The following is a 23134-nucleotide window of genomic DNA, read 5'->3' as shown; positions in this document are numbered from 1 at the left end:
GCAAAAATTTTCATTCAGTGGGTGTTGGGTGTCTAAATCCCTTGGGTAATGATAAAATTCTAGCCCAAAATAGCTCTGTTATCCTCCTCCGTAAAGTTGATTTAACAACACAGTTGGGATGGTTCTAATGTAACTTGGACCTGCTTTTCAGACAAATTTAGATGCATAAATGTATACCTCAGCTGAGCATGCAATTAGTGCAACTATGCACACAACTCAGGTAATTGCATAAGCCAATGCACCTAATATACCAGGTAAATGTGCAATTGCCTGATTTTCCTACACCACTGTAGTAACTGACAGGCAAATTGGAGATGCAATTGCATGCAAATTGTGTGTATTTGTGTGTCTAATTTTTGCTGAAAATCTGGCCCACATCCTGCAAATAAGTAACATTATATAGTCCCACGCATATGTCCTTCTTAACAAACGGACTTTTTTGAAAGGATGGCTGTTATAAATGAATGAGCAAACCCATAGCATGGAAGTTAACTCTTAAGAGAAATGGAAAGAATACAATTTGGCAGTAAAATCTTGGGCAGTTGGTACATAAATTTCTCACAAGCATGAAGACAACTGGCAGGCAAATGTCGAAGGCATTAACACCTACCTTTGAGTGTAATTATTTCAGGCTGTTAGCAGTCTCAGGGCTAATATGCATTTCAAAAACTCTGCAAGAAATCAAAGCTTGGGAGGTCTGTACAAACCATTTCAGAAGGTTGTAAATTTTATTTAAAAAGGAAGAATTTGGGATTGCATAAACACTGAGCCGTTTTCTGACTAAAGACTGGAGCATTTTACAGCTTCAGTCTTTAGCCATAATCAAATCCTCTCTTACATGAAAAAGAAACCTTGAAATGTAAAACTAAATGTACATTTTAGGCAAAATATCTATGTAAAGATCAAAACACTGAGAGCAAAAGACTTCAGTAAAAACTTCCCTCCCACGCACATGCTTTTCAAATTAAATAACATAGATGGATATTTAAGAGGCCAGATCTGCAAACCCCTTACTCATGCAAGTCACCCTTACTCACCAGGGTGTCTTACTAAGGTTCTGCAGGACTAGGCCCTAAACTCTTGGAGTGGAAATAGAATGGGCCAAATTCATCCCTGGGGGCAACTGCATTTCCAATAAGATGGTGTTTTTCCTTTCTGTCGGTACATGTATTTTGATGGCATCTTTAATTATGAAGTAAAGGCTGGAGGTATTATGTGTGGGTTCTATCATACAACCCCACCTTTTGCCGGACTTCTGTGCTAGCTTGCACAGTGGGGATTGAACCTGTGACCTCCAAAGCTAAAAGCATAATTATCTACAGCTGGAGCTAAGCAGTTATGGTGGTAACAGACTCCCATTGAGCACGGGGGCAGGGGGGCTGCATAACACACCTGACTGGGGGTGGGGGTTACACTTCAGCATAGGGGCCTTTGAGAGGATTTCTGACACTCTTGGGGCCACTATAACCCTTCACAGAGAGGCACAAACTCCCCCCTGCTCGCTTGCATACCAGGCCACCTCTGACCAGTGCAAAGGCCGGAGCCAAGCCACGGCCCCATCTCTGTGCCCTGCCTCCTCACCTACTTGCACTGGGAGGGTGGGGTGGATAGAGGGAGCAATACCTGCACTCCAGAGACTACAAGGGCTGCAATTACACCCAGTGGTTACACTGGAGCACAAAGAGGGAGGGGTCCTGGCTCCCCGGCGCGCTCCTGGAATAGTTGGGCACAGTCTGGCAATGTGCTATTAATAAGGGAAAGAAACTCAGTTCATTTCTAGGGACTTAGGAAACCAGAACATTTTTAGCCCAAGAAATGAAGGACCTATTCTGCCCTCCCTGATTCCATATGCAGAATAAATCCCTAAGGCAACATTAAAAATACAGCTACACACTAATAACCAGCTATGGAATTAGCCGTAGAGATCACGAGCTTCCCTTATATAAACCTGTTTCAGAGCATGAGAAACTTAAAAAAGGCACAAAGATTGGAATCGACTTTTAGTGGAGTCTCTCTACATCAGTTTCTTTCCTGGACCCACTGTTTGTATCATGACAGCAAAAACCTGGGGATGAGATCTTGACTCCCATTCCCACTGACGTCAGTGGGGCCAGGATTTCACTGTAGAACATCCAAATCATTGTGGGTGCTTCTAATTCAGCCCAAATCATTTACTCGCTGGATCAATGGACGCTTGACCTCTTTGTACCTTAGTCAACCCAGCTGGAGAACTGGGAGAGAGGCAGGAGCCTAGTGCGATTTGAGATATTTGCACAGATATCTAGCTATGTTCCCACAGCAGCCTTACTTGAGAATATACCTGGGATGGCAGAAACTCAAAAGGTATAGATGTTCAGTATGGATGGCCATCTCAGCTACTTATACCTCTTGGGTCTATAGAATAGATCTGAGAAAATTGTGGGGAAGGGGTATTTCATGAGATTTCTGTTGCATCTAGGTTCTGATGGAGCTGACCGTACTGGGAAAATCCCCTCTCATTATATCTCGGCACTTCTGTATCCATTTCTGATTCAGTAAATGCAAAAGTCCATGACAGTGGAACACAAAGGGGTGGAGGAGGCGGGAAAGAGAGAGAGAATTTTATCTGACTTCAGTGAGATCAATCTTGGAATGGCTCCAAAATGACAACTAACTCATCTTCATCAAATGGTTACATATATGCATAAGGTCATTGCGTTATCAGATCATGATACAGTGTCAATGTACATTGATTCAGTGGCATGCTGAAACCCCCACGACATGTCGGGGACTCTTTAATTGTCCTGTAAATTAACTTGGGCCCCTTTGAATATCTCAGCCTAAATTCACAACAGCTAATAACTTTCTTTTGGGTTTCCCTTTTGTAATCCCAACCATTGCCAAACTCCCACATTTTATTTTCTATTATTATTGGTTCCATCATGGCTGCTTTGTAGCATCCAGGAACTTGAGAATAGCACTGCCTGTTTCACATGATCCCTGGTGCTCCAGTCGTCAGCATTCAAAATGAAGTCGGCTCCACTCCCGACTCCGCTTTCTGAACTCCGTTTGTGTAGAGAGAGTAAGCAAATAAGCATTCTTGAGCCGCTTGGTAAATTAATAAGCAAATACATTTCTCCCTTCCAGGAATTTAAAACTCGAATGTATTTGTTTCCATCTTGGCAGGTGGATAGGCCACTCCTGCAGTAGAGTGAAGTCACTGAATCACATCAGGTAGGATTCTTCTCGCTGGTACTCAGCCCAGTGCCATTTCCCCTACTGAGTTCAGAAACACAGTATGTTCAGCCTGCTGTGGAGACCCCCACTACTCCGACCCCAGCCCGATTCTCCATCCAGCACCCAGAAATGATAAAACCTCAACCACGCTACTAAGCACTAGGAGCAGCTGCCAAGGCAAAACCCAACGTGCTGGCCAAGAGTCTCCACATTGGCTCTGTCAACGTGGCCCACCTGAAAGCAGCAATCATAGGCCCATCTCTGCGCTTGGCTTGGTGCAGCAAAGAGTATCAACCACAAGGAGGAGCAAAGATACATCACTCTCAGAACCTTGGTCCTGCTAGTGCAGGCAGGGGGCTGGACTCGATGACCTTTCAAGGTCCCTTCCAGTTCTAGGAGATGGGATATCTCCATTAATTTAATTTATTTAGAACCTGTAAAGCAGAAGAGCCCTGTAGAGTGTTCCGGGCAGCTCTGCCTTGTGGTTGTGAAGGTAAACCATAAATGGTAGTGTGGTCAGTGGACATGAGCTACAACAGTATGTTAACAAGATCCAAAGTGTATTATTGTTCCCATTGATAGCTGTCCATCTCTAGATGAGGGCTGGGATCCTGCCTATGCTACTTATCTGGCTCTCTCATTACCATAATATCTGAGAGGCTCATCATCTTTTTAATGTGATTAGCTACACAACAACCCTGTGTGGTAGGGCAGTGCTATCATCCCCATTGAACAGGTGGGACAACAAGGCACAGAGAGGCCAAGATTCACACAGGAGTCTGTGGTAGACCAAGGACGAGAACTCTCATCTCCTGAGTCCCAGGCAGGCACCCGAACCACTTGACCATCCTTCCTCTTCTGTGAAATAGGAACCTTTTAGTATCTGTAAATGCACAACTGCCTCCGTTGTTCAATACTTTCCCCTGTGGGGAAGTTGGATAGGATAAAGGGAAAGTCTTTGAAAGCTGATTGCCATTCTTTCGGGATTACTTCTCCTGGGATAGCTCCTGTTTTCTGGCATTGGCCAATATTTTGTCATGGGAGGGGATAGATGCTTTTTTTCTCCTCGGGGTTCACGTTGTGGCAGCTTCAGTATGTTGTTTATTGAGGCTGCAGTGCTGATGGGGGAAAGAAGCTGTATTTATCATCCACACTGTGTAATCTCTCCACCCGCTGCACATTTCCGTCTGGTTCAGAGGCTATTTTTTTTCCAGAGGCCAGAGCTAATCCTACCTTAGTGCAGCCAAGGGCCTGCCTGTGGCTTGCAAAATGACTTCACATCTTTTATCCCTTAGAACAAGGCTTCTCGGGGTTTTTTTCACACTGTGATTTTTATCCTCAGCTACTCAGAACAGCTGTCCATCAACTACAAGCCCAGAACCCTTTACACTGTTCCCGCAGTGCTTCAAAGGAGGGGGGTCGGTCCCAGAAATGGTTCAGAAGGAGGCTGTGTTGTGGAAATTAGTGCACACGTGGGAGCTCATCTACTCTGTGCTCCTGCACCTGGCACACTCTTAGATGCCGCCAGCCAGTCCTAAATAAGTAATACTAAAAGTTTTAGCGCATTGTTACTAACTCGTCTGAGAACTGGGCCTCAGAATAAATGGCCACTGAAAAGACTTTGACAGGTTATATATGAATGTTTTAAACTACGTCATCACCGTAATGGCAGTGTTATACTGACTGATGACAGCACCTTTAGCCAAAGGCTTTTCAACAATCATCACGCTTACTGTGACCCCAACAGAAGACATCTGTCTTCTTATAAATTGTACTGTACCGGCAATTGTCAAGTGATCCAATGGCTTCATTAGCTTTTAAGTTTAGCTCACCCATGAAATAGGTGAATCTGAGAGCCAGGCTGAGCAGCAGGGTTAAATTGGGTAATACCCAGACGGTCAGCTCTTTGGGGCAGGGACTGTCTTTTGGTTCTGTGTTTGTCCAGCACCTAGGACAATGGGGCATGGCCCAGGACTAGGGCAGCTAAGTAATAATAAAATGTGCATTGAAAACACAAATATATTTTCTTTCAATAGGTTGAACGCTATCCAGAATGATTGCTATATGGTGATAGATGTTATATGTTATCGTGGTTGGGACAATTTCAGTTTTACTGGCAGTGGGAGAGGTGACTGTTTTTCAGCATACAGACTGGCCAAGAGACCACTTGATAGGCCAGGTCCTCAACTGGTCTAACCTGACTTCACTGGAACTATGCTGATTTATAGCAGCTGACGATCTATCCCTATAAACCTGAACAAAATGACAAAAAGATTTTAGAGAAAAATAGTATTTTTATTCTATTATCAAAAGGGTGGGTAGATTAAAGGAGACACAGGAGAAGAGACAACTCCCCCATCCAAGAATCAAAGCATAATGCAATGCACTAAAAAGAAATTGTATTGTTAGGAGGCAGATGAAAGCACATGTAAGTTCAGCATGATGTCATGGTTGTTTATGCAGTTAAATCGCTCTTTATCATACACCAGACACATAATGACTTTCTAAAGCTCCCACTGGACTGATGGTCCAACTCTGTAATAAATGTTGACAAGTTTTATATAAAACTGTATATCACTTTCAATTCCCACCGTAGCATTTGAACCTGTGATTAATAACCTCACAAATCTTATCTGTTTGAAAATAAGAGGAGCTGGGCTTGTTTCCTTCAGATTAGGGTTCAGGGCTTAACAACAGGAAAATAGCCTGCTGAGCTCATGAAGGTTTTCATGGCACATAAAAGTAAGAGACCCCCAAAAAATTAAAAATATGTTTAAACATTCATATCACAAAGCAAATAAGATAGTTCATGAGTCCTGATAACATTGATTCATGTAGTCTGTAACCAAACAATTGTTTTTTATCTGACAGAATAACTGTGAACAGAGAGATAGGCTCTCGTATTTTTAAATTAAAACCTAATTGGCCGCTAAGCTGTACCACTAAAAATAATATTCAGAGTCATATTCCTTGGTGATTTGTCAAAGTGAAATGAGAAAGCTTTGGAAAAAAAGACAGAGCAAAAGTAGGACAGGACTTCAGATTCCAGATCCATATTTGGCTTTGACTATGGCCAGAATCCAAAACTGTACTGGGGGAAAAATATATCGCTAGGGACTGTGTCTGAGCTTAAAAATACCCAGCATCCTCCGCCTTTATTGTGGGGTCCCTCAACAGTTCACAGACCACACGGGGCTAAAGAATTTTTTTAAAACCCAACAGCACAATGTTAAAAGTCCCCTGATGGACGAGGTGAGCAGAGCAAACATCTGAGGGGAGAGAGAGAGAAAGCAGATTTCTCTAACCTTCAAGCTAATATTCAGCACAGAACAAACAATAACTGTTTCAATGGACTCAGGTTTCCCCTAATCTTAGTCTCCAGGATGCTGCTGTACAAAGAACAAAACTTTGACGGCTGTAAAATCTGGTAATTATACAATAGCTTGTTCAGGCTGGTTAATGCCGATTCAGTGATGGTGGAGAAGTCCCCACACAAGGACATATTGTGCCCTGGGATATGTTGTGTTACATGGTACATACACATTTATTTTTATTCTTAATTCACAAACTGGATCAAATCATATAGATTCATAGATTAAGGCCAGATGGGACCGTTAGATCATCTAGTCTGATTTCTGGTATAATAATGGCCAGAGAAAGTCATCCCATTACTCCTAAATTGAGCACATGTTTTGTTTGACAAAGGCATATCTCCCAGAAAGACATCCAGTTTCGAAGACAAATATTTAAAGTGCTCACAAGTCCTTACTAGGAAAAATACGGCAGGGGATTGAATAACTACATTCATGCTAGGCAAAGTTCTGCTCTTGAATGGGAGTGACAGGTTTCCACTGACTTAACAAAACTTGCGTACAAACACCTAGAAACAAAGGAAAGTCCAGATCTGGGTGCACCTACTCCAGTCCACCTGCTGCTTCAGAGGAAGGAACAAAGAACTCTGCAGTAGGTTGTTATGGAATTGCTTGCCCCAGGGAAAGTTCCCTCCCCAACTCCAATAGTTAGAGTTTGGATCTACCCTGAAGCCTGAAGTGTTTCTATCCCTTCCAAGGCTGTTAGTTATTTTTGAAATCCTTACTATTGTGACTCTAGTTATTCTTGTTATGTTTATAAATGTCCAGTCCTTTTCTGAATCCTGCTGAGGTCTTGGCCACAATGACATCTTGTGGTATTGAGTTCCATAGGCTGTGTGGGAAAGTATTTCCATTTCACACATTGTTCTTTGCTGTAACTCTCAATGGGTGAACTATTTTAAGCTAACAATTTACTCAAATTATTTGTGAAGTGGGCATTGTTTTTGCTAATGTGTTCTTCGTTCACAAATCTTCAATGAATAGCTTGGGAGAATAAATATTATTCATTGTTCACAAAATGGTCACTAGGAGAATCCATTGTTTTTTATTTGGTATTCCTGCCATGTGAATGGTCACTATATGTTTTTATGTTCCCTAGCTGGATAACCTAATTTTTAGCTAAACAGGAAGAATTACAACTTACAGTTGATGATATGCAAACAATATTTATTGATATAGGTCCAGATTCTCCAGTCTGGCCAAGCAGTGCACAGGGTTGGGTTGGTGTGAGGAAGTTAGTTATATCCACTTCCTGTTTCCCCAAATCTAGGCTGATCTGGTCCCCAGTGCAAGACAGAGCATTAAGGGAAACTGTGTCTTGTGCCAGCTGATGACCGGGATCAGTTAGATGACCTCATGTCTTGGCAGTGCTCCTTTTCCCCTGGCCACACCCACTACACTGGGGTGAGGGCAGGAAGGGAGGTACCATAGGAGGCACTAGCCTGCCAGAGAATTCATTTCACAAAGGGAATCCTCCATGGCCACAAGGTTAACAATAATTTTGCACCAAAAACTAGGGTTACCATATTTCAACAATAAAAAAAGAGGACGGGAGGAGCCCCCCTAGCCCCGCCCCTGTCCTAGCCCCACCCCTGTCCTAGCCCCGCCCCGTCCTGTCCTAGCCCCGCCCCTGCCCCTTCCACTCCCTCCCACTTCCTGCCCCCTCAGAACCCCCAACCCTCCCCCCCACTCCTTGTCCCCTGACTGCCCCCCAGGACTCCACACCCTCCCTAAGCCTCCCTGCCTCTTGTCCCCTGACTGCCTCCTCCTGAGACCTTCCCCACATCCTAACTGGCCCCCTAGTACCCTACCCCCCTACCTGTCCCCTGACTGCCCCAACCCTTATCCACACCCCCACCCCCTGACAGCCCCCCCCAGAACTCCTGACCCATCTAAACCCCTCTGCTCCCTGTCCCCTGACTGCCCCCTCCTGGGACCCCTGCTCCTAACTGCCCTCCAGAACCCCACCCCCTACCTAAGACTCCCTGTTCCTTATCCCCTAACTACCCCTTCCTAAGACCCCCCCCCAACTGTCCCCCAGGACCCTACCCCCTACCTGTACCCTGACTGCCCAAAACCTTATCCACCCTCCCCCAGAAAGTCCGCCCCGAACTCCCCCCCCCGCTCCTTGTCCCCTGACTGCCCCCTCCTGGGACCCCTGCTCCTAACTGCCCCCCAGAACCCCACCCCCTACCTAAGCCTCCCTGTTCCTTGTCCCCTAACTGCCCCCTCCTGAGACACCCCCCCCACCTGTACCCTGACTGCCCAAAACCTTACACCCCCAACCCCCAGACAGCCCCCCCCCAGAACTCCCAAACACCCCCCCCGCTCCTTGTCCCCTAACTGCCCCCTCCTGAGACCCCCCCACCTGTACCCTGACTACCCAAAACCTTACACCCCCAACCCCCAGCAGGCTCGGAGCTCCAGGCGAACGGCCGGGATCTGTGAGTGCAGGGAGGGCGGGGGAGGGAGGAAGGAGGGGAGTGGTGTCAAGTTTCAGGAGGGAGGAGGGGGAAGTGCAAGCAGGGCTCTGGCTCTGGCTTTTGGAGCACCGGCTGCTTTGTAAGCGCGCGCACGCTCTGCATGGGAGGGGGGAGGAGGGGAAGTCCGGACATTGACAAATTCCCCCCGGACGCTATTTTTAACCCGAAAAAGCCGGACATGTCCGGGGGAATCCGGACGAATGGTAACCCTACCAAAAACAGAGTGGCCATGAATCTAGCCATAGACTATACAGATATCTAGGAAGCCTTCACTCCACATACTCAAGCTAACCTTCTTGAGACCAAAAACAACAAGGAGTCTGGTCTATTATTTAACAGTAGAGCTGATTGAAATTCTTTGAAATATTTTTCACAAAAAATGGCTTTTTTGTCAAAACACAAATTTCTGAGGTTCCTTTTCAATGATATTTTGGGGGTTTTTCATCAAAAGTCACCACAAATATTCAGTAACTAAACCTTTTTGAAAGTCTTTTGGTTCTCAGCAAATGAAAATTTTCAGTAAACCCCACAACTTTTGCCTGGTTGGCTGATTTTTTTCAATTCCCAGTTTCCAAATAAATAAATAAATAAATAATTAATTAATTTCCAGATTTTTGTTTCTTTGAAGTAAATCCAAAAAAATTATAGAAAAATGTCAACAAAACAAAAAGCATTGTTTGTATTTTCATCAACATTTTCTGTGGGAGGGAAAAAACACCATTTCTTAGTAGTTCTGTTCCACAGTTGTGAATGGGAACAGAGTTAGTGTAACATGGGTGTGACAGAGTGTACCTACCCTGCACTGATTCAGCAAGGGTTAAGCAGTCTGTGAGCCAAGGAGGTCATGTCCCCTCCTCCCTGCTGGGCATGCTCCAGTTGAAACCAGGATATAAAAGGGAACAGCTCAGCTTAGTCTGGGCTGACTGCCGAAGGGAACAGAGGTGTGTTGCAGTCTCCTGCAAAGAGGCTGCCAGTGCTCCAGGATGTACAGGCCAGCCGGGCTGTGGCGCCAGCCAACCCCCAGATACCCGACACCACAGACAAAGGCGAGACTGCGGAACCCCCAAGACTACCAGCCGTGGGAGGACAGGAAGGAAGAGGATGTAAAACATAAGTCCTTATATCAGAGGCCTGAGGCCTCGGCTAAGGGGGTGGTCAAAACTTTGCTAATATAAAGCAAAATCAGGCTGTGAGCTAGAGGCAGGCCCTGCTCACAGAATCTGGTAAGAACAGGCTGATATTGCAAAACCACACATTCCTAAGAGGTGCTAGACACAGAGCACTCATGCATTCCAGAAGGGTGGTACTAGAACACCTTGATATGAGTAAATTCCCTAAAGAGAATGGAACACTCTGACCCATCCTAAAGATAAGGTCAGGATGACAGTGTGATGAATAGAGATGTATAAGGTGATGGGTGGTAACCAGCTACGTCAGAGGGTGTCAGCTAACTACGTCAGAGGGGCAGTATGTAACTTGTTTGTATTGATGTATAAAATGGAGTCTAGAGCGGGAGTGTCTTTGTCTGACCGAGGGGAGAATGGAAAATCCTGCGATTCACTGAGCCGATCCATTGTCACAGGCATACATGCACTGAGTGTACTTGTAGCAAGTACAGGACACCAATACCGTGCTCTGTTGGCAATAAACCTGACCAAATTCCTTCCCTGAAAACCAAGTCTGTGAATTTATTGGACAGTTCAATCAAAGTCTATCTCCGCTATCTGCACAGAGCTGGGATAGCACACAGAAAGAACACAAACGCAGCCAAACATCTGACCACAGGAAGTAGCCCTGGGGAACTAAGCACTGATCCGGTTGAGGTACCGGTCTTTGACTCAGCATGTTTTGGAAGGATCCCCACTGAGTAGGTGGTGGATAACCCCACCCAGGTAAGGCCCTGGGCTGAGACCTGGTGGAGTAGGGAGGGCCCGTGTCCCTCTACCCCAGCCACTGTCCACCCCTGGATGGCAGCCCACCACCCTCTGGCCACTAGGTCACAGTGCCCTGCCGCAATGGGTGGTTCTACTGACTCTGTTCACTAGGCCGCATTGCCCTCCCACAGAGGGTAGCTCTATTGACTCTGGCTGCTAGGCCACACTGCCCTAGCTAGAAGGGTAGTCCTAGTGACTCGGGCCTAGTCATGGACCATGACCCCATTGTGCAAGGTGCTGTATAAAGACAGAACAAAAAGCTGCACCCAATGAGTTCCGCTTTAAATGCCATCTTTTGTTAAGGGGTATAAAAATAGTCATAACTTGTCCAGGAATTAAAATAATTATCACAGCCAATGACAATTCAGAAGATGAACAATATGTCATTAAAGAAAAAAATAAAACATGGGAAAGCAGAGAACCACAAATACATATGGAACACAGGTTAAAAAAAATCAGATAGGATCTTATAAATGAAATGCAGCATCTCATTAATACACAGACGTATAGTATAAGAAGAAAGAAATCTGTGTTGTCCACAAGAGGTCTCCAGAGTCTTTTATAGCCACATTGTGACCTGATGTCCTGTCATGTAATGCAATACATCATTTGGGCCTGGGTGATTAGTAAATTAGTTGCCTTTATACCTTTTGCAGCAAGGTACACTGAAAATATTACAGACATTCATTAATAAATACTATGCAAAGTCCCTTTGGGTTACTGCATCTCAGCAACGGTAACACATCACCCCATCTAGACAAATTTAGCCTCGGGGCTTCTTCATATTTTGTTGTTTAACTTTGTTTTTCAAGGCTTGGGGCAAATTTCCTTGCAGTAACATTTGTTTTGATGCCATAATGGATACAGAACAACCAGCAGTCCCTAGAGATATCAAAAAGAAGAACTGAAAGAAGTATGCCAATAAAAGCTATCCATTCTTCTGGTGTGTGAATTAAAAAAATCTTGTGAGCATTTCCTTATCTAAACAAACTTTTAACTTTTAACATTTAACTTTTGTTCTCACTATTACTGAAAATGAGGCTAAAAGGATTCTCTTAAGGCCCTACTCCTTGTAGTCTTACCTATATACCAATGTAGAAACCAATATACAAATGAAAGATCTACATTCATGCAACATTAATGCTGAGATTTGACTAACATTAAAGTTAGGAAACACACATTTATAATTTCCACAACATCCCATAACTCAGCTTCTTTGCGTGAATTTATTATGACCACATATGCTTTAAAATACAGTATCGGCCAAATATTTTTAAAATGGCATCTAAATTTTGTACCCACACTTCCTTTGTCCGCAATGCGTTTCAGGAACAGCTGATAGCATTTAGACATCTAACTGCTTGATTATGCCTCCAGATCAGGTAGCCAGACATCTAAATGCTATTATTTGCACCCACAATTCACTGCAGGCACAAAATCGCAGGTGCAAAATTAGAAGTTTGGACTGAGGCTCCTTTATGTACAACTTAGCTAAGTTGTTGTTATGAAAATCATGACCTTGGATTTCCAGACTTGGTGCAATTAAAGTCTTAATCATAACATTGCATTAAAGAGTTTTCTGATTGATTTTTTTTTTATTTTTAAAGGAAAAGCCAAAAGCAACACTGAGTGAAGCCCAGTAATATATGTGCGGAGTTGCCCGACTAATGAAGCTGTGCAGGATATTCCACACAGAAATAGGGTCTAACCAAAGCTCCTCTACAAGTTTGATTCAAACCACAGACGTTATAAGTAGTTGGGGTGTTGCCATGGTAGGCCTGGTTTATATTTAAAATTTATACCAGAATAGCTATGTTGATCAGGGGTGTGAAAAAACACCCTCCGGCGACATCGCTATGCCAACAAAACCCCCGGTGTAGACGCAGCTATGTCAACAGAAGAATTCTCCCATTATTTGTAGCTAAAGTCATTCGGGGAGGTAGTGTTCCTACACTGGAAGAAAAACTCCTGTCGGTGCACACTACACTAGGTGGGTCTCAGGAAAGGTAATAATCTAACAAAATCCAGAGTTGGTGCATAAAGAGCAACACCTCGGAATACAAATGCCAAGGCAGAATGCAGACAATCTTCACATATAAAGGATGGAGAGGAAGTAAATGACATGGACTACAAGGGCCACTTTCAGATTCAACTGTTGGACTATAGCTGAGCAAATACAACTTTCACTATACTCACTGTAACTTTGTGAATGATCCCACTGATTTTGGCAATATTCCCTATCTGTAAAATGTGAAATTCCCCTAGAAACGATTGAACCTTTCAAAATTGTCCAAATTTTTAAGGGAGCCCAAAGTTGTGGAAAAACTATTTGTGAATTTTCATTGCTTTCTGAAACATTCAGGCACTCTGGTTTCACTAACATAAACACTCACGGCATATACATTTTACAGCAGAACAGTCAAATAGTCACAGAAAGCAAATTTTAATTCTGTGGTGTTTAGTTCCAGGGTTATCAGATCAGAGAACAGAAAAAATACCACATGTCTGACACCACAAAGTTTTGCTTATTCACACTTACCAGCTCGAGCACTATCTGTAGAACAAAAATGAGTTTCTGAAAGAATCCATAAATCATTGTGAATGATAAATACATTTTGAGAATGTTGTGATTTGTTCTCAAAAAATTCACTAACAGAAAATGAGGGGAAATTCATTGATCAAATCAGTGATTATGAATTAGTCACCCATATATATATATACCATGTGACAGCACTCCTCCGATTTCTGTGACTTAGCTTTCCAGTAATGGAAAGCATGAAGTCCAGCCAACATCTATGGTTGCCACAATTACTATATCTTCTTGCTTAATGCTGCTAGCTTCTTGAATGGTCTTCAACACACAGGCTGTTCCTTTAGCCACTCCATGACTAATTATTATGCCTGATGCCCAAAGTAGCAAAAACAATATTAAGCAGACATTATAACAGAAAACAGAAGATTTTAAATCATTAAATAACTGGCTTGTTTTGTCTGCACTTAGCATAATGGGATTCACACATTGAGTGCAAGAAATCCAAAAGGTATGTACACAAATACCTTGGGAGGCAGGCCAGTCCTCGCTTACAGACAACCCCCCAACCTGAAGCAAATATTCACCGGCAACTGCACACCACACCATGGAAACACCAACCCATGAACCAATCCCTGTAGCAAACCTCGTTGCCTACTCTGTCCCCATATCTACTCTAGCGACACCATCAGAGGACCCAACCACATCAGCCACACCATCAAGGGAGTTTGAAGTGTTCACCTACTGGCTTTTGTATGTTACCATTCTTGATGTCCGATTTGTGTCCATTTATTCTTTTACATAGGGACTGTCCAGTGTGGCCAATGTACATGGCAGAGGGGCATTTCAAGTAGGTGTTGGTCAAAGTTTTAAATACATTCACTTTGATTCTAATCAGGGTCCTTTTGCATCTGCTTTATGAGACTATTTGAGCAGCCAAGTTCTGATACCACTAATGTTTCTGGACAGCAGATTTCAAAGCCACCTGCCCTTCAAGGAAAACTATTTTAAAATGCACATGCACTGTGGGGGCTGGAATTGCTTGCTTGCTAATTGAATCAGGGGATATGCATAACAACGGGTGGCTTATCTAACCAATCACAAATAACCACCACTGCTTGAATATCATATATTTGCAGGGCACTGTTGGTGATCAATCCACAGAATCAAAAAAATTTTTTTCTCAAAAATAATCATCCCCTACAGAATGGAAATCCCATACTGAGGACATGGGATCTGTTAGCAGACACTGGACAAAAAGGGGGTTATATTTTATCAAACTATTTGTTATGAACTCAGGTCTAGTAATTAACAGGCTTTTGCTCCTCTCAGCCACAGAGGAGGGTGAGCAAAAGCCCCCTGGTCTCTACATATTGCAAGGTGACTCCATGGATCCATTTTGCTAAATTCTGCACTTTTCCCTTAGTCTCTAACAACTGGAATTATAGCCTGGAAAAACAAAACCAAACAACAAGCAGTTGGATATTCACTTTGGCATTACAGGTTCAGCTCACAGAACTCTTGGATAGAAGAGAGTACTCTGGATCTGGGGGTTTAGAGACATACACATATCCAAACAACTTCTAAAAGGAAAATATCCTAAATGCCAATTTATATACACTCTACTCCAAATTAAAATAAACATAAGACAGTCACCCCTTCCCCTGCAGCCAAAGATCTGGATAAACAGATGGACTTTGAACCATGAATGCCCTGAAGATGAACACTCCTGAGCTCTGTTGGTCAAACAGGGGAAACAAATTCCTCCGATCAGCCCCAAATATTCCAATACAGGAACTATAAGCTCAAGCGATCAGCTGATCTTAGCCCACTTAGCAGAAAATGGGAGGAGAGCAGTTTCTCTATTAGTTAGTTCCCAACCATCCAGGACTCTTAAAGGAAAAGTCAGCTCTTTGACTTGAACCCAAAAGAGACTAGAGTGTCAGTGTAATCCACTCCCATAGGTCAGATACACTGGAGCATTCTGTACTTAGTGTTCTTCCAATGGATCTCCATGGAACATTAACCCATTTGGGAGATGTCAAAGACAAGAAACATGTCTGACAAAATGATCACAAACGTGGGGATTTGCTGGCTCCCAGGCCAAGCTCAGTCCACTCCCCTATGCTGCCTCTCTTGACTGTGCTGTAAATTGTTATAGTTCTGTTAACTGCAACTGGGTTACAACAATTTACACCAGTTGAGGAACCAGTCCTAAGCCAGTAAATCTCACTGATTTGGTTGAACAGTACGCCCTAGGATTTCTGCCTGTTGCATGGAAAATGAAAACTACTGCCATCATCGGGGTTGCACTGTGAAATCATTTGCTCAACAACACTACAATGAGCTCCAAAGAAATGTTCTCTTTCCTAAGCAATTCATGAGCTCAGCGGTGCCTTGGAAAACAATGGGAGTACCAGTGTGGCTTACCTCAACTGACCTGGGCAACTCCACAGAAAAAACATCTGGGCAGGTGTTACCGAGCACAGCAATCGCAGCCATGGCCTCTGGGGTCCAAACTGGCACACGAGAGGAAGGAATTGAAAGAGTATTTGTGGATAGTGCTATGAGACTTTCAGCTGTCAGAAAACCTATGATTTTGCTTTTTGTACACAGGCCACAATAACTTGTAATGTTGTTCCATCCTTCATGCTGCTTTCAGTCAAGGGGGAGATTTCGAAGGGCTTTATTCATGGTCACTAAGTGGTTAAGGAGTGTAGCTAAATCTAGTAAGTAGTGACTGTTTACATGGTTAGCAATTCTGGGCCTGATTTTCAGTAGGACCTCAAACAGGTCTCCTTCTCCTGTGGGTGACCCACTGGTGAGGATATGTAACAGGTCTTTGTGCCCGATCCACAGGGGATATGAGCCTTTCACAGCCCTAGCGAGGGAAACTTGGCTCTTTAATTCAAACTGTCACAGCTTATGCTTATCGCTCTGGAGGGCCCAGAAACAGAGCTGGAGCTGCTCTGTCATAATTTATGAATATGTGTATGTTGATCTGGTTATTAGAATATTTACTGTATGAACATGTTGGTTTAGTTTAATGGGGGGTTGTCAGGAAAAGCAAGCAGGAAGGGAAACAATGGCTTAAAATAAATCACCCCATGGTAAACACTTAACGATTGTTAAGACATAAGCCTGAACTGTGAGCTTTGAAGTGTTTCCCTACTGGATCCAGCCAACCTACAGAAGGTTTTGACAAGCAGGGGCAAGGCCTAAGAACGAGGAGATTGAAAGGATTTAAATAAAGAACACTTACACAGGACCTGCTGAGGGTGTCTAAGGAAGTTAGATCTGCCTAAGTTACCATCAGGGGATGGTAAGTCTTTAGGTAAGATAGACATGCTTGTAGACCAGGGGTCGGCAACGTTTGGCACGCGGCTTGCCAGGGTAAGCACCCTAGCGGGCCGGGCCAGTTTATTTACCTGCTGACACGGCAGGTTCGGCCGATCGCGGCCTCCACTCGCCGCGGTTCGCCGTCCCGGGCCAATGGGGGCGGCGGGAAGCAGCGCGGGTGAGGGATGTGCTGGCCGCGGCTTTGCGCCGCCCCCATTGGCCCGGGACGGCGAACCGTGGCCAGTGGGGGCCGCGATTGGCCAAACCTGCCGCGTCAGCAGCTAAATAAACTGGCCCGGCCCTCTAGAGTGCTTACCCTGGTGAGCCGCGTGCCAAACGTTGCCAACCCCTGTTGTAGACTGTTGTTTTTAAATCCTTTTTCTCTCTAAATGCTTTGAGCCTAGATTATTCTAATGGTTCCTTTTGGCCTTAAGGTCTATGAATTTACAAGGTATTATTACAAAAAAAGACAGGGAGACAAAAGGAAAGGGAGAAAAGCCAAGCAGGCCAGGGGAAGAGTAAGGCAAACAAAGAAGGGAGAAGGAAAAGGAGGGAGAACAACAAAGAAAAGAGTAAAGCAGATGAGTCATTGGAATTGCTTCATTCTTTTGCGAAAGAAAAACTCTAAACAGCACCACCTTGTGGTATCGCTGCCAACTTTCATATGAAGAGATTACGGATGACGATTTATAGAGGTATATACTAGTAACTTTCATTGATCACTGCAACCAGTGACAAACCAGCACAATCCAATAAAGATTAGCAAGGTACACACATCTTGTTACTCAAATTCATTCTGAGCAGAACTCTCTGTACTCTGATTTTATAGTAGTTATACTTGTAACTCCCATGGAAATACAGACATTGGCAGACAGGATCAGCCCTGTGGTCTACCTAGCCCAGTATCCTGTCTCTGATAGAGACCAGTCCAGCTGCTTCAGAGGAAGGTGCAAGAAACCCTGCAGTAGGCAGTTCTAGTCCCCATATAGTTCCATCCCCACACTCATGAGAACAGTATCATTTTTGAACTGCCTCCTGCGTGCTTCTATAAAGACAGACTATATGTTCTAACTTGGGTGGTTGAGGTTAGGCACCTAACTCCATATTTAGGCATCTGAATTAAACGTGTCCTGATTCGCAGAGCTACTGAGCACTTTAGGAGACCAAGGCCAAGGTGAGGAGAGTAGGGGCGCAAAGCTCAATTATTACTGGAAAACAAGAAAAATATTTGAGATAAATTTGCCCAGCTACTCTTCGAATTTCACCTCCCCCTTGGATTAGAAATAACGCAATCACTGCTGCTTTCTGTAAATCTATAACACAAATCCCTTGTAAACTGAGCAGACCCCTTTGCTGTTCTTTGTCTCAGTCTGTGGTGTTATTTATAACTGGATTAAACACCTTGTTAGGTAATTCGCTCCAAAAGGGATTTAATTCTAGTGAGAAAGCTCCAATGCTTCTCAGCTGCTCCACAGGTTTAGCTCCTCCTCCTTCCTTTGGTTTTACGATCGATATTAAATTTTATAGCCAGATGAGAATGAACTTCACTTGCACTGTTTGTACTCTGTAATATTTCTCCAGTGTCTCTTGTATAAGTTCTAAAGACAATGCAAAAACCAACATCCCAACTGTGAAAGGATAAGGCATCTGCACGGGGTAAATTCATAAAGCCCCCAAATCAGATCTTTCAGTGAGAGTGATTCATGCTCTGAATTCTAGAATTCTATTTGTGTTTTAAAGGCTTTAACTTAAACACAGATATTTATGGTTCTATGAGGAGCAACTTCAGATCAAGAAAGAATTAACTGAATTTTTAATGGGAAATGTGAGGGACTCCAGAGACGTCTGGATTCTGATAAATTGGTATTTTTTACTCATTTGGACTGTTTTTGATTAATTTCATTGTTGGACAGAGAGCTCAACTTTTAGACAGCTTTATTGAGAATAATCTATTTCCTGAGTAATTCCTCTTTTTTTCTGGAGAAAATTCAGTCATGCAATATAGTTTGTGATAACTTATTCCTCCCGGTGGGGCTCTCTGGGATTCACTAAGTCTGTTATTTGGTTTTACGAACTGTAGAGGCTAAAACCTAAATGCAGCAAAAGTTTGCTACAGCTTTCCACCTTGCAATGGAAATACACATAGGGCATTCCTAGTGGGATTATATCTACTGTAGATATACAAACACAACAAGGAGTCTGGTGGCACCTTAAAGACTAACAGATTTATTTGGGCATAAGCTTTCGTGGGTAAAAAGATGCATCCGAAGAAGTGAGGTTTTTACCCACAAAAGCTTATGCCCAAATAAATCTGTTAGTCTTTAAGGTGCCAGCAGACTCCTTGTTGTTTTTGTAGATACAGACTAACATGGCTATCCCCTGATACTTGTAGATATACAAAAGACAATCACCTAACTTCAGGTAAATAATAAGTAACATTTGACACCAGCAGAAAAGTTAAAGGGAAATAAAGGTCTAGGTGTATAACACAGTGAAACCATTTTCCAAATCAGGTAACTAGCTAGGAAGTGATTGACTGGAAATGCTTAGAATGCCAGTCCCATCCTGGTCCCTCTTTAAAAGTCTTTAAATTTAGCAAATCTAGGCAGCCCACGTACTGCTCCAGTGGACTTTGCAAATATTTGACTTGGCCCATTGACTGCATCTCTCCAGGTCCCCCAGGGTATGTCTCCACTGCTGCTGGGAGCCTACCTCCTAGCCCGGGTTGGTCTGCTCAAAGCTAGTGCACTAAAATTATTAGTGTGGTATGGACAGCAACTCAAGGTAGCCACTCAAGTTCTGACCCGGGGGTGGGGTGGGCTTGGACGTGGGTGGCTAACTTGAGCCGCCACGCATGACGCAATGTCCATGTTGCTATATTTAGCTCACTGGCTCCAGCAGAGCTAGCACAAGTCTGTCTACTTGGGCTGGAAGGCTCAATCTCATCTGCAGTGTAGACATACCCTCAATGTCCAGACATAAGGCACCATTATCACTATACTCTGGCTGTATCCCTTTGTGCTAGACTAGTGCAGGCTGTATGGTACATTTCACTTCTAGCTGTGAGTTTCCTCCGTTTTATTGCTTCCTGTCAAAATCCTGAATGTTCAGCATGAGGACCTTCATGCTTTTGGAATTCCTGTTTTATTGGGCAGCAGTATCATTTCCTAAGATTAATTTTCCACCGAGAAAGGAGCCATGAAAAGGGACAACTTTGCACGGTTTAAATGAAGGTTTTTGGTAGGTGATTTATTTTAAACATAACACAGTTCAGCCATGTGTTCTGGACACACAGATCGTTGTAAAGTAATTTGCAGATTAGGGAGCAACCCTGAGATGTGAATTCTTAGCTCTTAAACTCAAGCAAAAGACGCCTTCATGTGCTTCAGGACCTGGCAAACAAACCCCCATGTTTTGAACTTTATTACAGTTTTCTGACCCCTTATTACTATTTTAAAAATTTAACTCAAGAGGGTTCCGTTCTCACGTCCCCAGCATGGCAAGGGAGCAGGAATATAGGTCTCAAAAGCTGATGGATGGGAGTGGAACCTACATTGCATGTTACCCTCTTCCACTTCAACGGCAGAAGCATATGCCAGCCCCATGAACAGCACCCTGCAGAAGCTCTCTGAGTTTGAGGGATAGTGTAGGGCTGCTGGGAGGGACAAAGCTGGGAAATCTTCAGATACAAGGTGAAGAAACCAGATTGAACTCCAGATCTCCAGGTTCATCATGAGTTCCTGTCCACATCCCCTGTCCTCTCCACATTACCCAAAACTCCTCCTCAAGTGGAGTAAAACTCCAACTTGGAGAATTCAAACTCACCAAGGCTATGGAGTATGTTTCCCTGGGAGGGGGGAGGATTTGGCTCAGAAAGCTTCCTCTCAAAGTGGGTGTCATAACTATAAAGGGAAGGGTAACAACCCTCCTGTATACAATACTATAAAATCCCTCCTGGCCAGAGGCACCAAAATCCTTTTACCTGTAAAGGGTTAAGAAGCTCAGGTAACCTGGCTGACACCTGTCCCAAAGGACCAATCAGGTGACAAGATACTTTCAAATCTTGGGGGTGGGGGGAAAGGCTTTTGTTTGTGCTCTTTGTTTTGGGTGTTTTCGCTCTTGGGACTAAGAGGGACCGGACATCAATACATGTTTTCCAAATCTTTCTGCACAAGTCTCTCGTATTTCAAACTTGTAAGTAACAGTCAGGCAAGGCGTATTAGTTTAACTTTGTTTTCTCAACTTGTGAAATTTTTCCTTTGCTAGAGGGAAGTTTACCTCTGTTTTGTTGTAACTTTGAACTAAGGCTAGAGGGGGTTCCTCTGGGCTCTTTGAATCTGATTACCCTGTAAAGTTATTTTCCATCCTGATTTTACAGAGATGATTTTTACCTTTTCTTTTTAATAAAATCTTTCTTTTAAGAACCGGACTGATTTTTCCATTGTCCAAAGACGCAGGGGTTTGGGTCTTTGCTCACTTTGTAAAATTGGTTTAGATATTATTTTCAAGCCTCTCCAGGAAAAGGGGTGTAAGGGCTTGGGGGGATATTTTGGGGGAAGAGGAACTCCAAGTGATCCTTTCCCTGTTTCTGATTAAAGCTCTTGGTGGTGGTAGAGTACCAGGTTTTAACCTAAGCGGGTGGAAATAAGCTTAGGGGGTTTTCATGCGGGTCCCCACATCTGTACCCTAGAGTTCAGAGTGGGGAAGGAACCCTGACAGTGGGTTAGAAGAAAGAACCCATATTTTGAATGAGCAAGATGCATTAGCCTACCAAAAGAGAGATCGAAAGGGTATATGATTAGTCTCTATCAATACATCGGGGGATAAACACCACAGAGGAAGAAGAGCTATTTAAACTTGAGGACAACATTGGCAGAAAAAGCAAATGGCTATAAACTGGCCTTGAATAAATCCACACTGGAAATTAGAAGAAGGTTTCTAACCATCAGTAGAAGAAGGTTTCTAACCATCAGTAGAAGAAGGTTTCTAACCATCAGAGAAGTGAAGTTCTGGCACAGCCTTGCAATCGGAGTTGTGGGGGAAAACAACTGAAGCTAGTTTTAAGATAGAGCTTGATAAGTTTATGAACATGATTATAGGATGGGGTTGCCTGCCATGGCAGAGCACTGGTGACTCGATGACCCAGGAGATCCCTTCCAGACCTGTGTCCCTACTCTGACTTTGGTATATTTTATAACTTTTTTCTTTTTTTCTCAGCCGATGCCATATACTTTATATCAGTGGTTCTCAAACTTTTGTACTGGTGATCCCTTTCATATAGCGAGCCCCTGAGTGCGACCCCCTCCCCTTATAAATTAAAAGTTCTTTTTATATATTTAACACTGTTATAAATGCTGGAGGCAAAGCGGGATTTGGGGTGCAGGCTGACAGCTCACAACCCTCCATGTAATAACCTTGCAACCTCCTGAGGGGTCCTGACCCCCAGTTTGAGAACCCCTGCTTTATACAGTTCTGTGTAAGAGAATTGAAAGCAGACCGTTGAGTAGAATTTCTTGTCTCCCATCAAATTTAAGTCATTTAAGGCAGGAGTTTTTATGCAAAATTCCTTACACAGTTCAATGAAGAGCTCTACTTAGAAACTAAGGCATGATACTGTCCTATGCCATGAGACAGTGACCCAAAAGCACTTTCTCTAAACTATCACAAAATCAGTGTTTCCCAAAGTTACTTTTGTTATCTGGGAACTATCAGTAACCACGTGGTTAGATGTAGAGGAGTTAAAGGCTATAAGTGATCTCAAAGTATGAAGGAAGCTTCAGAATGAAATCCTGATCCTATTTACAGTCAAATGCCGTTTTGCCACTGATTTAAATGAAGCCAGAATATCACTCACAGGGTGAACTCCCATTAGCTTCAATAGGGCCAGGATTTCACCCATGAGATTTTAAAGCCGCCCTCTTCAGTGTGATGTCAAACCATGATCAATCTAGAGTGGCTGTCATTAGGACTGGATGCCACACAATATTTTCCAATACAAAAGAAAGGCCAATTCACTCTATAACTTCTAAAACACTGATAGCTCTAAGATGTAGGACTTCTCTTTCTGGGACCCATGAGAAGAAAGCTAAACACAGAATATACAGCTCTAATAATAATACTGTAGTTTTACACAGTGCTTTCAATCAGCTCTCAAAGGGCTTTCCGAAAGAGGGATGTATCATTATTCCCATTTTACAGATGGGCAAACTGAGGCACAGAGTGATGCAGTACATGCCCAAGGTACCCCAGCGGGGCCAGTGG

This window comes from Chrysemys picta, chromosome 14, assembly GCF_011386835.1.
Source record: "Chrysemys picta bellii isolate R12L10 chromosome 14, ASM1138683v2, whole genome shotgun sequence".
Taxonomy (NCBI): domain Eukaryota; kingdom Metazoa; phylum Chordata; order Testudines; family Emydidae; genus Chrysemys; species Chrysemys picta.
This window is presented reverse-complemented; position numbering follows the sequence as displayed.